Source organism: Aphelocoma coerulescens, chromosome 8 (assembly GCF_041296385.1).
Source record: "Aphelocoma coerulescens isolate FSJ_1873_10779 chromosome 8, UR_Acoe_1.0, whole genome shotgun sequence".
Classification (NCBI taxonomy): Eukaryota; Metazoa; Chordata; class Aves; order Passeriformes; family Corvidae; genus Aphelocoma; species Aphelocoma coerulescens.
Window position 1 is genome coordinate 12,528,244 of NC_091022.1, and position 16,030 is coordinate 12,544,273.

The following is a 16,030-nucleotide window of genomic DNA, read 5'->3' on the forward strand; positions in this document are numbered from 1 at the left end:
AATTTAAATTATGAGTTGTAGTCTGGCATGATTAGCAGGAGCATATGAGAGATTTTAAAGTAATACACTGTGACACTGTATGCTTCTACTGCGTTGGATTCCTTCTGCATCGTGGCACTCTGGGTTGAAAACTTTATATGCAACTTTGTAACTTGATAAGCAATTCTCTTCTGTGAGAGACATGATAACAGAACAGAGTTTCACTCTTTGTTGTGGGAGGAGAGTTGTTATGGAGCTGGTTTTGGTTCCCTGCTTCTCCAGTCAGTCTCCATCCTTGCTGGAGTTTCTAATTTGTGCCCACAGTTCAGCTGACCTGAATCAGGTATATCAGCTGTGCTGCAGTAAAGCATCCCCATGACCTCTGCATGTCCCTGAGTGCAACGTGTGTCAGTCCTATTGGATGGGGAGAAGGGCATGGCCCCTGGTTTGCCCCAAACACTAGTGAAGTAAGTTGTGTTATACCACAAGAAATTTTTATATGGGGGTGTAGGAAAACTCAACAACATGTAAATCTGTATTCTGTAACTTCCTAAAACTGTGCAGCACAAAAGGCCAAGATTTGGACTTAAATGTGACCTTTAATGTAGTCCTGAGATTCTGTATTTGTGAAGAGTTAATTTAATGTTGCACATAATGGTCATTATACTCTTACTAATATTTTTTATCTTCAGGTGCTCTTGCAGGTCCCACTGATATACCACGGCATTCGTTTGTGAGTCCTGAAAACAACTGTAGCTCAAGGTAGTGACTGTATGACTATATTATATATGAGAGGGAAAGATAGGTGCAGGTGGCACTGAAAAACAATCTCAGATTGTAAATAATATAGAGATATAACTTGTAAAATATTTTAAAAATAATAATAAAAAAGAACAACAACAATAGAAAATATAGAAGGAGATTCCCTTCTACTAAGTCATAAATGGCAACAAAACTGGGGAAAAGGGCCAAAAAAATTATACCAGTTCCCCAGAAAACAGGTATTTTTAATTACAAAGCTGTATTAGCTGGCTAATAATCCCCATGGTGAAGTTGTACACAGGAAATTGCCTGTTGCAGTTGGCAGGCTGCTGCTGCAGTGTCTGTTGTACCACTGCACCAAAGTGCCCAGAGCCTCAGCCCAGTGCTGCTGTCAAAACACTCCTTGGAGTCCTGAAAGCAGCCAGGGCTGTTCTCACAGCCTCTCTCAATGTCCCCTTCTATAATGTGCCTTGATGTGGCAGGGATGATCCTCTCTGCTCTCCTCAAGACAAGGAGATCCCTACATGAGTGCTCCCAGTCCCTGTGATGATGTAGAGCAGAAGGTGGTACTGCCATGAGTCGTATCAAGACGGAGCATGTTTCTGGAGTTTATGGGATGTGTGCACGGGCACTCGGGTCACGGTGCATGGAAGGGAGAGATCATGGCCTGCTGCCTCAGGCATGCTTGGTTTCCCAGCTGCAAGCAGGAGAAAAAACTTTTTGGGATCTAAGTGCTGTTAGTAGAGGGAACACTGCCATGCACTGCCATATCTTTCTCCTTTTCTTTGTTTCAAATGATGACTGCACTGGGTTGGTTATTTACATATATATTACAGTCTCTGCCCTATTACAAATTCTGTATTTCTTAAATACTTTATAGAATACTTCCTTTAGAAAAACTTTTGTATTTTTTTATTAGGCTGTTTTTCTAACAAAATTGAAGTATATATTTAATAAAAGTATATCTTTAATGAAAATATAGTACATTTGTCCTGCAAGCTGTTTAATGTACAGACATATTTCAATCATTAGAACTTGGCAGTTTCCATATGGATTCAGTTTTAACTCAGTCTTAAACAGCATCTTGTTAAATATTTTTAGGCATTTTTAGAACTTGTGGTTTTGAAATAAAATCTGCCATAGCAGCAAACCCATTTCGAAGGACAGTTATGAGGGTAATTCAAATCTTAAAATTTTAGAATTAATCTGAAGATGGCATGAGACAACATGCTTCAATAAAATCTTTGCGGGGCAGATGAAATGCTGTAAAGAGAAATTGTACCACGCAAAAGTTAAGATAGGACAATCCTGCCTCTGTACACCTAAAATTCTGGAGCCTAGAAAAACCAAAGGAATGGCATGTTCATGTCTGCTCACTTTCACATCACCTACAGAAGTGCAGTATTCCATTTACAGGGTTGTTACCTTAGAACAGATTTCAGAGAATGACATGCATCCATATTTTCATCAAGTTGTTGGTCTAATATAAAATCAATTGTGATCTCAGAGGCTTTTGTTTTTATTCGTTGGAGGATTAGATATACTTGCCAGGTATTCTAGTGGGTGTATATGGGCAAGAGGATTATGCCTTAAGTGGGTCACAATCCCAGTTGATGCTGGGCATTAGAAGTGCAGGACTGAGGAGATCCAAGGTTGTGTATTTCCAGAAGTGCTCTTCTGGCCAAACTGTTGCTGCTGATCCTTCAAAGAGTGTTTAGCAGTGCCTATCAGCTCAGTCTTTTTATAAGTTGCTGTTTGCAGTACTAAGGTCTTATCTTAAATCTTTTCCAATGACTCAGGTTTAGTGGATTAAAACTTAGTGACAACCATGATCCTTCAGTAATTTTCATAGAGGAAGAGTATCCATTCTAAATTTCAGAGCAGGCCAATCCCACATCTCAGTTGTGTTGGACAAGTTTTACTCATCTATGAACTTGTAACACTACACATTTTAATGTATCTTCCTACACTTTGGCAGACCTATAGGAAAATTTATTAACCATCTAGGGAAATAGCAGGAGACCTTCTTTCATTTGGAGCCTGGAGGCCATGAATTGATGTTCATTTTTTCCAATGATCTGCAGTCACTGAGAAAATACTTAAAGAATAGAAAATAAACTACCATGCAAAGATAAAAATGTGATTCATGGATTGAATTTGAACTTGTGATATTGGTTGTTATGTATATATAGATTTTTTTTTAAATCTTTTGTGCTGTAATGGGCTATAAGTGGATTTGTACACTGAAGCTGTAAAAAAGAAATTGATCTCTTCTTATAATGATTTTGTAGTATTTAAATACATCTACATCCATTTAGGGTATAGAAAAGACAAAGAAACAAATTCTGTGCTGCTCTTAATGTGTTTTAGTATATGAAACTGAAGAGCCAAATGCAGCTCAAATGCAAGACATTGGAAGACTTACAAGGAACAACATGGAATTGGACTTAAAATTATAAATTCTTCTGTAATTAACTTTAGCTTTCTTCTATATAGTTGATAATTTGGATGAAAAACAAAAAATGCTTGGATTATAGAAATGAAATTCAAATTAAGGCAGTTAAGTTTAAAGGATCAGTGTTAATAACTAAAATGTGCTTATTTTTAAGGAGGAAATTGTTTCTCGTGCAATCCTTAGATATATTTATGGTAAAGACACCACTTTCTAATTAAAATGCTTGATGTTAAAAACTTAGCAATTCCTGTAGGTTACCTACTGTGCCTGGAGACTTGTACCCCTTCCACTGAACATGTGAATTTCTCCTGGTGTCATCTGAGATTAATAATCCTTCTGCACTTTAGACAGATTTAATTGCCATAAATTTCTCTGCCTTGTTTTTTCATGTTAGTCCCTTCCTGCAAGGAAAAAGTAGCTTTCATGGATTTCAGGGTAAAAATGACACGTTTGCATTGTTCTGCATCAGAAGTGTAATTTTATATTGCTGTTATGCATTTTATAAAGTTTTTTTTCAGGTATGAATTCCATTCGGAAAAGTTGTGGATCAAATGCAGTTCGTTTCACCTGAAATCTGTCACCTAAGACTTACTGTTTTCAGTCATCCTCAAGTAGTAGATTAAATATCTGGAATTAGTTTGGGGGTTCTTGCTGGTTTTGTTTCATGGCATACAAGCCTGTTGTCTTGCCATAGTTGGTTTGTTTTTTTCTTTCTCCTGTAAAATAATAGAAAAGAATAACATAATCTAATTCCTACATGAATAATTATTGTGTTTAGATGGAAATGTTCTCTGCCAGAAAGTGTTGTTTAGATAGAATTGAAATATTTCAAGGGAAATGGTAACTTTGTAATGTGTGCTGCAGGTTAGATAGAATTTCACCAGTTTAAATTAAAAAAAAAAAATCAGAGTGTCAAATTAGTTCTGATCGTTGCATGTGATTATTAATACTAAAACTATGTCTCTTGGTAGCCCCAGACAAAGGTAAAGCTCACAACTCTTTCTTGGTAACTACAGACATCTTTATAGGTATAGAGCTATGAGGCTCTTTAGTCCAAAAATTATCTTTGCCCTTGAGTATCTTTGCTTTTCTTGCTGGTGATTCTTTTCATATGAAGAATGGAGGAAAAAAAACCCCAAATCCGAGGGGTGGAGTTTTTTTCCCATTCACTAATGAATGAACTCTCTTGCCCAATTTAGGTGCTTTATATCCCAGAAAATCCTTGAGAATTAGCATACTATATTCTTTCCGCTCTCTGAACATTTTGTGTTCGTGTCTAACAGAGAGAATCCACCTTGCCCAAACTCAGAACTGAAAATTAAGTACTACAATGGAGTATTTCTTACAGTTATGTCTACCTTTAGAAGCAAGAAACAATTATGTTATCTGTTGACTCTCACAGAGAAGAAACAGGAATGTGTCACCATCTGTAGTCTATAGATGCTATGGCTTGAAATGACTGTGGGCTCCATGTAGCAATAAATTATGAAGAACTAGAAATCCTAACATTTTTAGAATCATGGATTTTTAACATTTTAAAAGTCTAGCTTTTTAAGTTAAATGCCATGATGTACTGTTTTAATAATTCAACCTTTTTTTTTAATATAATAGGTAGGTATAAAAGATACACCAATATTGTACCAATTTTTTGGGCCATATATGTATGGAAAGTGATTGTATCAGAAATTAACCTGATTAAGTGATGCAATAGCCATGAAAATAAAGTGGAGGGGAGGGATCTTGATTTATTGTTTCACTATAACAATAATCTCCCAAGCTACTCAAAGGTGGGGGGGGCTGAATGTAACTTGTCTGTCTCTGATAACTTTGCACTGCAGTCTGAACATGGGATACACGTTAAGTCGTTGCTGGGGTACATTGCTGAAACCCTGCTCCACATTGCTGCCTGTTTGCCATGGCTCCTGCAGGCCTCCACAAGACTAGTTAGTGAGTCTCGGTTGAGTGCATAGGAAACTGTACTTTTTAAGTTTCTTTTTGAGCATAATTCCTTTGGGAAAAGACTTTTAGAGAATATTCTTGTGGGAGTTTTCTGGCCAAATCATTTCAGCAGGCTACAGGCTTTTACAAAACTTAGGATGCCCTTTGGGAATGTAGTTTTCAGCATTGTTTGTATCTTGCCTTGAGAAATAAAGAGGACAAGCGTAAGGGGAGGCAGTGGCTTCAGAACTTTCTTCTGTGACCATTAAACCTTTTGTAACCATTAGACCTTCTGTGAACATTTTAGGAAGATGTGGACCCCAGTCAGAGAGTATCAGCTTCAAGGGCAATTGTACAAATCTGCTTTATCATCTGAGATATTAGTTGCTAGGTCTGGTTCCCATGAACTGTGCAATCCTACTGCATGAGCCTCCCTTCCCTTCCCCTCTGCCTTGCTTCCCTTCCTGTAAAATCCAAGCAGGAACAGCTGGCTGTTCCATATAAGATCAGTAAGGAAAGCTAACTCTCACTCCTTAAATTGTGTCGTGCTCTAATAAAGGACAAGCAGTTGTTATGTCCTGATATTTAGGAAATGAAACACAAAGAATATCATTAGAGGAAAGCAGTGAATACAATACTGCAGACACAAAGATCAGCACTATCAAAATATGAAACTGATGGCGTTTGGGATTAGTGCACTTGGAATTCATGATCAATTTTTGTGGTCCTCTCTATTGTTCTGTCTAAATATTTCTAAAGGGAAGGGATGATGAACTTTATTATTTTTGAGTATGTACCATAAAAACATGGGAAGGCCCACGGCAGGGATGGTTTTCTTAGCCAATTATGTGAGAAAATATTTATACTACATTCAAGACATCTCAGTAATATAATTCCATGTTTTATAGGGTGCTTAGATATTGGTGGAGCTTTCTAGATATTAGCATATTTCCTGTCACACAGGGCTGAGTATTGTGTTTGGGAGAAAGAAAAGCTCTTTTCTTTTCAACAGGATGAGCAGGTTCATGCTTACCCAAATTCAGGATGTAAATGTTTTCTGCAATTAGATTTACAATGCTCTCTTAGTGAATTATTTTGTTAGCTAAAAATGCCCACAGGGCATTGTGCCTGAGTGGTATCATCTCTCATATCACTTTTGTGGAGCAAGGAAGATAGACACAAACACCACTGGAGCCAGCCATGACTGTGACCCCATGGTTTTTGAACCATCTTTAACTGGTAGATAATTTTGAGAGCTGCTGCTAATAATAACTTTGGTAGGGTTTATAGTCCTAAAATCTAATCTGAACAGAGTTTTTCCTTTCCACAGTTACAAGTAAGAAAAATACACTATGCATTAGTAAATTCGAATGTTTTATTTCCTTAAATTGTACCCTCACAGTGGGGTAAATCAAATTTCATTACTATTCAGAAATCTATGTGTCAACTGTATGGTGTTTTATGAAGAAAGTGTTTAGCAATCATTCTTTGTATGGTAAGAGAGGGATGCAGGCTATTTGTATTCATGTTATCAGGACCATTTTCAGGGTTTTCCTCAAAGCATTAGCAAAAAAATGCACCTGGCTGCCTGTTGTGTAAAGCTCTAATATGCTTTCTTATGGTCACTTGTTTTGATTGAAGAGGAATTGCTAGAGCTGAGAGGACAAAATGAATGCTATTACAGGGAGCGTTATAAGCACAGAGAAAAGAACAAAACTTAAAGTTCTTTGAGCCCTCAGTACGTGAGGGCTGCCTATTACCTCTGCAGCAGTGCAGTGAGCATCCATGAGAGCCATTTATAAAGTGTGTGGCTGCGTGGCGTCTCTGATGGCACCCTCTGATGATGGGTTAATTGAATGGTGTCAGCGAGGGCAGTCCTGGCCCTGGAAAGAAACTGACAGGATGATGGCAGCAGTCACTACTTCATTACTTAGAAACAAAATCAGAAATTCTTCATTTTAAAGGCAGGAGCTGCCAAGCAGCTCAAGAGCAAACAGTTTAATGTGTGGGGGTGGATGAGGTAAGGAGCTTTTATGTGTAAAGAGCTTCACTTAACTCTGTGGCGGCGTTCCACTCTTGGTCTATCGGTGGCATCAGAGCAGACAGGCCAGTCCTACTGTTTTAACTCTGGTCTTTGATTCTCACCAGGCAAATCTATTTTAATTGTTTAATTAAATTATTTTTCCTCAAGTAAGTCTCTTTTGCCCATGACAATAATTGGCAAGAGATTTCCCTGTCTTTATCTTGACCCACAAGATTCTCATCTCATTTTCTCCCTGTCCTACTGAGAAGGGGGAGTGATAGAGAGACTGGGTGGTCTTGTGGCAGCCAGAGAAGGTCAACAGACCATACTATATGTTGTAGCTGCCTCGGGTAATACCAGTGCTGCTACTCAATGTCCCATTTTCTCAACTCCTTTGCCAGGATCTGCATGTAAGTATAAGGAGGTAACAAACAGAAATGGCAGCTGCTTTGTTACTTGAAAATTCTGCCTTCTTCAGTGGTCATCTTATAAATGGGAATTATTTCCAGTGTTCGCTGTGGGCTTTTTTCCTACTCTTTGCCACCCTGTCCCCCACATCATCCAGTAGAAAAAAGAGAAAAAATGTTGAGAAGTCTCACTGCTTTGTTCTATAGGACAGTTTGGGGTTTGTGTCTCTGTTTTCAGTTGTAGATTGAGTACACTATCTGAGGAGTATTTTCCATAGTTAGTACTTCTCAGGAGAGAATTGTTGTCTAACAAAAGTAAGAATCACACAAGACTACACAAGGCTCAAAAGTAAATTCCACCCTCTCACACACCCCCAAATTAGTGCATTTTAGATATAACTCAATATTTCTCACTTTACAGGTGTTTCATCACTTTGGTGAAAATAATTGGTCCTCTACAGGAAATTTCAGTCAGCTGTACATGCTGGAAGTACCAGTACATGCTGGGAAGTACCCTGGAAGGTGAAGAAGATCCTGTCAGGTCTTGAGTGAGTAGTGCCACACTTGATACCTGGGTGCCCAGCCTCTCCATCTCAGATGTACCCATACCCACAAAGGAAAAATGCCTCCCTTCCTGATCCTCTTGGTCATAGAAGCGGGTTTGGCTGTGAGGTAAGGTCACAGCAACAGGCTGGGATATAGGGAACCACAAACCCCCTGAATGCCAGCCAGGTCCAGACTATCTCTATTCAGCCTGTCAGGGATCACAGTTCTGTCTCTGTGTCTCTTTGAACTACTGTCAGCTTTTATTGTGTGCAAGCACAATAAAAGAGAGAGTTCATAGTATATTTTAATATTTTTAATGAAAGAGAACATTGGATGTACAGACCACAGTCATGTTAGAAGATCTGGCACTGATGTTAATGTAAATAAAAAACTGAGAAAGGACAAGCTGTCTCAGGTTCAAAGTTTTAAACTGTAAGAAATTTTCAGATGCAATGACCCATAATTCCAGTAAATAAATGGAAGGTCAGATTTCAAGACATGCTTCATCTCGTGCTACAGAGACATTTTACGTATTTTACTACTTATTTCACTGCTTTCATACATGCCAAGTTCTTCTGAAAATATAGCTTAAATGGTCTTTGGAGCATCCTCTATAATCTATAGACTGTGAAATAGGAAACTTCTAGGCTGAAAGTTTGAAAAGACTGGTTTTACTATCATTTTCAGCAGTAGTGACTGTCAGTATTCAATTTTGGCTTCCTCTAGATGGCCAATAATACTTTAGTTTCTTATCGGCTTTTCTATTTTTATAACTTACTGGATTTGGATGTATATTTAAGATTACATGTGAATTTTTCCATTTTACCTTGCATTCAAGAAGCCATGCAATTTTTGTTACTTGTCCAGTTTTTAGGGATTGTTCATTGAATTAGACTTTAGGAAATTACAGCTCATGTAATGACAAAAGGATGGCATAATTCAAATAAGAGGCAGCACGAGAGATTTTGAAAAACAATTTTAACTCCCAAATCTCATGGTTGTTGGTGGTGACTTTTTCTTGCTGATTCAGTTGTTTATTTAAGATTAGATTTAATTTTAGATTTGAGGCCCAGATCCAAATGATTCCTCCCATAGCAGCCCCAAAATGTTCAGGCTGAAAAGGGTGAAGTAGATTAGAACAAACTTCTAGTGGTATTTGCTTAGGTTGCTTTTCTCTCATCTGCCACTTACCAGCTTTTACCAAGATTTACACTGTTTAATCTCATTTAATGGGTGGTTTGGGTGAGACCTGGAAGACAGAAGTTATCTAAGTATCTTCAAGAAACTCGTGCACTATTGCTCTCTCTGCTTCCTTTGCCTGTTATAGGAAAGAATTTCAAACACTCAATGTCTTGCTGTGTGAATGTCTTTTCAAACCTTTGATTATTTTCTGAGCTCCTTCAGTCTTTTAATAACCTTTCTTAGGTAAAATGACCGGAATGGCTTCTGAAGAAACAAACTCAGTGATGTATGAAAAGATATACTTGTTTTGATATTACATTCTATCCTACTCTTGGGACAACCTAACATTTCATCTATGATTTCTTTAACTGTTGAGAGAAACTCTCACTGAGCTGTCCACAGTGATGCTTCCATCCCTTTCTCGTGGTGATTTTTATGATTAGAGAATTCTAATTGCAGTAACATAGTTTTAAATTTTTCTCTTAGTTTGCATTCCTGGACTTGCAGCTTTCACTTCCATTTCCATTGTGTCGTCTTTTCCTGGTAAATGAAGGTTCTATGATATCAAAACATTCCTCAAGATTACAGAGATTACATCAAAACATTTTGTAGAAACCAGGTCTGGCAGGAGAGCTGGCCAGATTGCAGGGTTTCTAGCCAGCCTTTTCAGCAGCAGCAGAGCCAGGCCAGGGAGCTGCCATGTCGGGGTGGCCCAGCTCACTCAGGAGCCGAGATTGTTACACGCCATTAACGTCAGGGCCATCCATTGGGTGGATTTCCCTGCCCATGACAGTGGGTTGGAGGGTGGATCATGGGATGGCTGGGACGTCTAAGCCACATCCCCCGGGTGGTTCTCAGACCCAAGTTACCTCCCCCTGTTCTAGAAAGTTCTCTGTTTCTCAGTTGTTCATTGGTTCCCTGTTGTGACTCCCGCCTCCCTGTTTTCCCCATTGGTTCACGTTTAATGGTATCCTCCCCCTTGCTTGTACTCCATTGGTTGCTTCCCTTTTCCCTGCCTTGTTCCTCCCCCCCCCCCCCCTTTAAAAAGCCATGCACGGCTTCCCTTGGGGCCTTTCTGGTGCCTGGACCCTCTGGTAATAAATCTGTGTCGGAGCCCACACCAGAGGCCCCTCTCTGTTCCTTTACCCCCGGGCTGACACCGGCCCTGACACCGGCCCTGACACCGGCCCTGACACCGGCTGCCTGCCGTGCCTCCTCTGAGGAGGAGCAGCACGCGTGTCCAGGTTCTGCCCCGCTTTGCCACCGAAGGCGTTCCCTGAGGGCGTCGTGGCAGTAACGCTGCGTTCCCTCTGACCGAGGGCACCCAGAGCTCAGCCCTTTCGAGCCAGCCTGCGTCACTGCCATGCAGCTCTTCCCAGACTTTTCAGGCTGTTTTGCTCCCGTGAACCTTTCCTTTGTGAGACTGGATGTTGCAGGTTCTACATCCCCAGGCTGTCCAGTTTGTCTGTCCCGGCTGCAGACAGACAGCTCCCTCATGGACCTGTACCTTATCTTGCCATACAGGAGAGGGCTGACACTGTGCCCACTGACACTGTGCCCACTGACACTTCACCTTACAGAGTATCCAGCAAGCAATACTCCAACACCAGAAACTCATTCGTCCTTTCTCTTCCATCTCCACAGTAAAGTGCTGACAGGTTTCTAAAATATACTTTGAAGTAAAAAAATTAGCCACTTGAAGGTGCTAAACAACTGGCCCTTTGAGAAAACAGTTCTTCAGCATCCCTGCTGTGTACATCTTCAGTTGGTGGGAGGATGTGCCATGTGGAAGTATTTTCATTGTCTGATTGGGGTCCAGAGTAGAAAACTATTTTCAGGAAGTTTAAATCGCTGCTTGTGGTGCTCTGGTAGTTTTGTAAAGAAATTTCTTTTTTCTTGGTTAACGAAAACGCTTTCTCATGAAAACAATGATCCTTTCACAGGTTTCTTGGAAGCTTCAGTCTGGAAGATCACATGGTTCTTTTTCACGTTGTGTTTAGTGCCCTGAGAAATATAAATTTACAGAAACTATTTATGTCTTACTTGGTCACGGTATGCTTAATCAGCCTTATGAGTGTTCCTTAGGCTCACCTGCAAAACTCTCTCTCATATGTCATATTGACATGTGTTATATGCCATGTTTAATTCCATAATTCTATAGATTATTTGCACAGTTTTTAACAACTAGAACACAGTATTCATTGCCTCCCAGTCCTCTGAAACAATGGCAGTTCAGTATAGATGTTGATGAATTCTGAAGTTACTCTGCCTGTGTGGGATGATGATGAAGGAATATCTTGCAATTTTAAGAATGAAAAAGAGAATTACGCAAAAAAATATTGGAAGGCAGAGGACTTCTGAGACTTTTGAGACATAATTCACAGATAGGGCTCTCAACAGAATATCAGTGAGGAAAAGGTTTGCTTAGGGAGAATGCTATGATTAATATTTGACAGCCTCACGGGAATAAGTGAACAGGACCTTAAATACTTTTGAATAAATATTCTCAAGGGTTTCCTGCCCATTGCAAAAGCATTTTATGTATTTTGTTGTATAAAAGCCTACGATATTTCTGGAAAACAGCCATTTAGGGGGGGGAGGGTGTCACCTACAAAAAGTATGATCAAATGGGCCAGTGTCTGATTTCTGTCTTGCCAAGGCAGGAAGATATCATAGAAATGCATCAGTCCCAGCAGACTTGTGACAATATCTCCAAAATAGTCAAATATTCCTTGGAGTCATTTGCTGTTTATCTTACTTGAATTCTAGAACTGTAGACTCTATGAAGAATTTGTAGTTTTCAAATGACTGGGATAATGTGGAAAGTTATACACATTTTCAAGCAAAATGCTGGCATTTTTGGTGGCATTTTAATCCCAGGAATGGAGTTATTTTCTTAAGTGAATTCTTTTTGACCTCTTGTCTCCCTGCTTTGACTTCACACTGTCAAGTTAGGAAATTCAGCATGGTACATCATACTAGCAGCAATGGTTAATGTAATAAAGAAGAAACCTATTGAATATATTTAATTGGGGGCCACTTCAAGGAAACCACAGCAAATTGCTGTATAACTGGTGTGTGAGTTAGCCAATACTAAACTAGCTTTAGGTGAATGTAATTAACATCACTGCCATATTTTTTGTGATTGATTTTTTTAAGGTTTTGAACTAAAAAATAAAAATAAAAGAAACATATTATTACAATTCATATTACCTTGAAAATCAGGTGAAATAGTTGTATGACTAGGCCTTATTATCCTCCAAGCATCTCATGTTTTAATTGATTTGACTTTTTGGGGATAAATGTCTTGTGTCACATATATAGCACAAAGCATAACACAATACAATGCAATTTCATCAAGGATCTTTTATAATTGCTTATCACATGTGGCTGTGCATGATAGATAGATACAGTAAAAGAGTAAATGAGAAATATTCAAGCCATACAATCTTAGCTTCTGAAATGTTGATTTTTTTTTTTTTTTCAATATGTCCAGATCTGAACACTCAGAAAACATCAATCTCTTCAGGAATGTATTAGGAACTGTGGGATAGAATTGATAAAGAGCTTACTTTCCACAGATTCACAGATTTAAAATCAATAGTGGGGACTTAAGACAACTACTGGCTGCTGCATGGGGTGCAATCTACACTTCTGAGTGCTTGGAGCAAGGTCATCATATTTATCAAGTAAATTCTTGCTTTTCATTTTGGTTGTTTTATTGAGACAGTGTTGGAGAGCAGGTACAAAACATCTCTTTAAATTAATGAAAATACGTTATCTAAAAATGGTATCGTTTAAAAATCAGTAAGTCATAAAAAACTAATTTTAAAAAAATCGTATACATATAAGAATGTAGCATTTTTGTTTCAGAACCAAACTCCAACTTTACTGCTGGATAGCTGCCTGATATGTGCTTGAATGTGGTTGGACTGTAGTAAACCTTCATTCGTTCATAAAACTGGAGTCATACAAATATAATTTTAAAAAGTACCTGTTATCACTTTGTAGCCTGGGCTTTCTAGTAGGAGTAGTTCACAAAATACTGTTGTGTACAGATGAACGACCAGTCCCTCACTTTCTGCAGAGAGCCTAGAATAAACTGAATTGGTTTTGGTTACTATACTTTCATCTCATCTTGTCCCACCTAGTGCTGGGGAACGCTTTCTTTCCCTTTAAATAGGACCAGGAAATACCTGGGAAAATCTTAAAATGAGGAAACAGATGTTGAAATCTGAGGTGGCTTTTCACACTCCTGTAAAGCTGTGTCCCTTGCCACCAAACCATGCAGGCTGCAAAGCACCTTCATCCATCTCTAGTCCATCACCCTGCACAAAACAGGTCCAAGCTGTGTTCAGCCAGGCTTTTGGTACCTACTGGATGGCAGCTGCACTGCCTTTCTAAGAAATGTGTTCCCAGAATGTGACCATCATCATTGTGAAAAAGTTTTCTTATAAATCAAGATTTTCTCTGTTGTGGCTGATGTCTGTTGTTGTTCATCCCAGTGACGTGCACTTCTGTTCCTTGTGTGGCCCTTGACAGTGTTGAGGCAATTAATTCTCTTACAGTCTCCTCCTTTGCTGTCATTTAGCTCAGTTCTGTTTTTTTTCCAGTAGCAATAAGAAATATGTATGTTGTCTTTAAAACCTCCTACTACCTGCAGTGCTTGAAATGTGTTCTTTGCATTGACAGATATTTAATATCACAGGTCAAAATGGCAAAGCAGTTGCCAATTCTGACTCCAAGATGCAGGGTAACTTTTAACAAATTTTCAGTGGAAGTGACAAACTCCAGACAATATTCTATATGGCAGCCTATTATACTGATACAGACCCCTTGTGACTATTTGTAGCAGCACATTTTTTATAGTTTTGTGGGATTTTTTTAAATTTATTTTTATCCTTTTTTTGGCATTATAAGGTGTCTGGCTTACTATCATGTTAAGGTTTACTTAATGTTGTCTATTCATGGGATGTGTTAATTTCTAACTTGGCGATCTGCTTCACTGTGGCTTCCAATTCCTGCAGACCTTCTTAGCATTAGTATGAGATGTTCCTAAATCAGTGACTGGAGGGAAACCATGCTTACCTGACCCCATTTCTTGTGCCTTATCTCCTAGGGCATAAGAACTCAGGGACATCATTTGACATCTGCTTCTGATTTCAGTTATAAATACTGGTTGTTTAGTTCTCTCAGGGCTCCAGCTTTTCTGGAAGTAAGGGTGACTGCAAAGTGATGGGTGCTCCACTAGGATTGTCAATTGCTAGATCTCAGCTGAGAACCACAGTGAAGGTCATAACTAATTCATATTAGCTACAGCTTAATTCAGCTGAGGACTTGTGCTCATAGACAGTATTTTTAATTGGTTGCTGAATTACTTCTTGATTGCTGTGAGAAAGTCCCATTTTCTTCCATTTCTGGAGCAATGTAGTTATTCTCTAACCACAAGGTGGTGGCTCTCCTTTATTCTTTTGGAGACTCTGCTTGTTCCAGGCTAGTGACAGCTTTTCTTCTTTGGGATTTTGCTGTTTGGTTTTTTGTTTAATTGTTTGCTTGATTTTGTTTGTTTTGCTAATCATCTACTTAAAACATGGGATCATTTTGAATGTATAAAGTTAAATAAAATGGACTGTTTGGACCCCTAGCACCTAGATTCTCATTTTGTTTTAGTTTCACTATTTGCATTCTATGAGCAGATTTGGTATTTTTTTCTCTGCTGTTTCCATTCCTCTTGTTAATTCTGCTGCTCTGGGCCATGTTAAATTTGTTTTTGCCAGGAATCATCTTTGGAATCTCTCATTATTAACAGAGCATTCATTCTCTCAGTCTGTCCTCTAGGACATTTTTAAATGGGCAATATTCTGTTAGTCTGTTGGGTGGCTGCATACACAGTTATAGTATTATGCAGCTGTTAAAGTCATATTACCTTTTCCTATTATGAAACATTTTACAGTGGTGGTGTTGGGTTTGATATGTGTTACTCTTTTACAATTACTTGTACATCTTCTGAGGTTTTATCTGCTGGTTTCTGAGACTCCTACAAACTACTTAAGACAGGGTAAGTTTAACCCTTTATACATTTAGGAGAATTACTTGTTCTCTGTAAATTATTGCTCTTGTAGATCATTTGATAGTTTATATTTATTTTATATGGCTTTTTTTCAGCATGGACTAGTAACTTGCTCTGTAGGGCTTGTATATCTATTTATTTTCTCTTCTGCAAAAGCTATTAGATAGATTTCAGCTTTTTTGAAGCAGTTGATGTTTTCTTTCTATTCTGAATGCCCACATATCAGTTTGCTTGAAGCTATGAATGTCCATAGTTTTATTTTATAGGACAGTATCAGGCATGAGCTGTGGAATATGCTGCATTTAGGTCTGCCAACACACAGGCTCTGGAGCAGATAAACCATTAGCAAAGCCCCCAGCCTGATGGCCAAATGCAGTCCCGTGAGTGAGAGAGATGAGATTTAAATACAGCCCTTACAGCTTACAGATTCTTACACCTCATACTCTAGACAGCAGCTAAAACCCAAGAGTGCAAAAAGGAACTTTGTGCAATAAGATAAGAACTTTTTTGCATGGAAAACTTAGTACATGGTTTCCTTGTTCATCCAAAATTAACAATAAAACATTCATTTGCTGTAAGGGTATGACTCAGAAGTCTGTACAGATGTCCTGGTTCTGGCCAGGACAGGGTTAGTCTTTTTCAGTATCCAGGAGGGTGCACAGCTGGGA

The 16,030-nt window shown here is 38.8% G+C and overlaps 1 long non-coding RNA gene across 1 annotated transcript in view; it reads left to right on the forward strand.

The window, feature by feature from the left end:
• The window catches only part of LOC138114290 (uncharacterized), a 113,058-nt gene extending 104,697 nt beyond the window's left edge, over window positions 1-8,361 (forward strand). The window contains exon 6 of the long non-coding RNA XR_011152571.1: window positions 7,986-8,361. This is a non-coding gene — a long non-coding RNA (uncharacterized lncRNA). The remainder of the gene's footprint in view (window positions 1-7,985) is intronic.
• The last annotated feature ends 7,669 nt before the right edge of the window (window positions 8,362-16,030 follow it).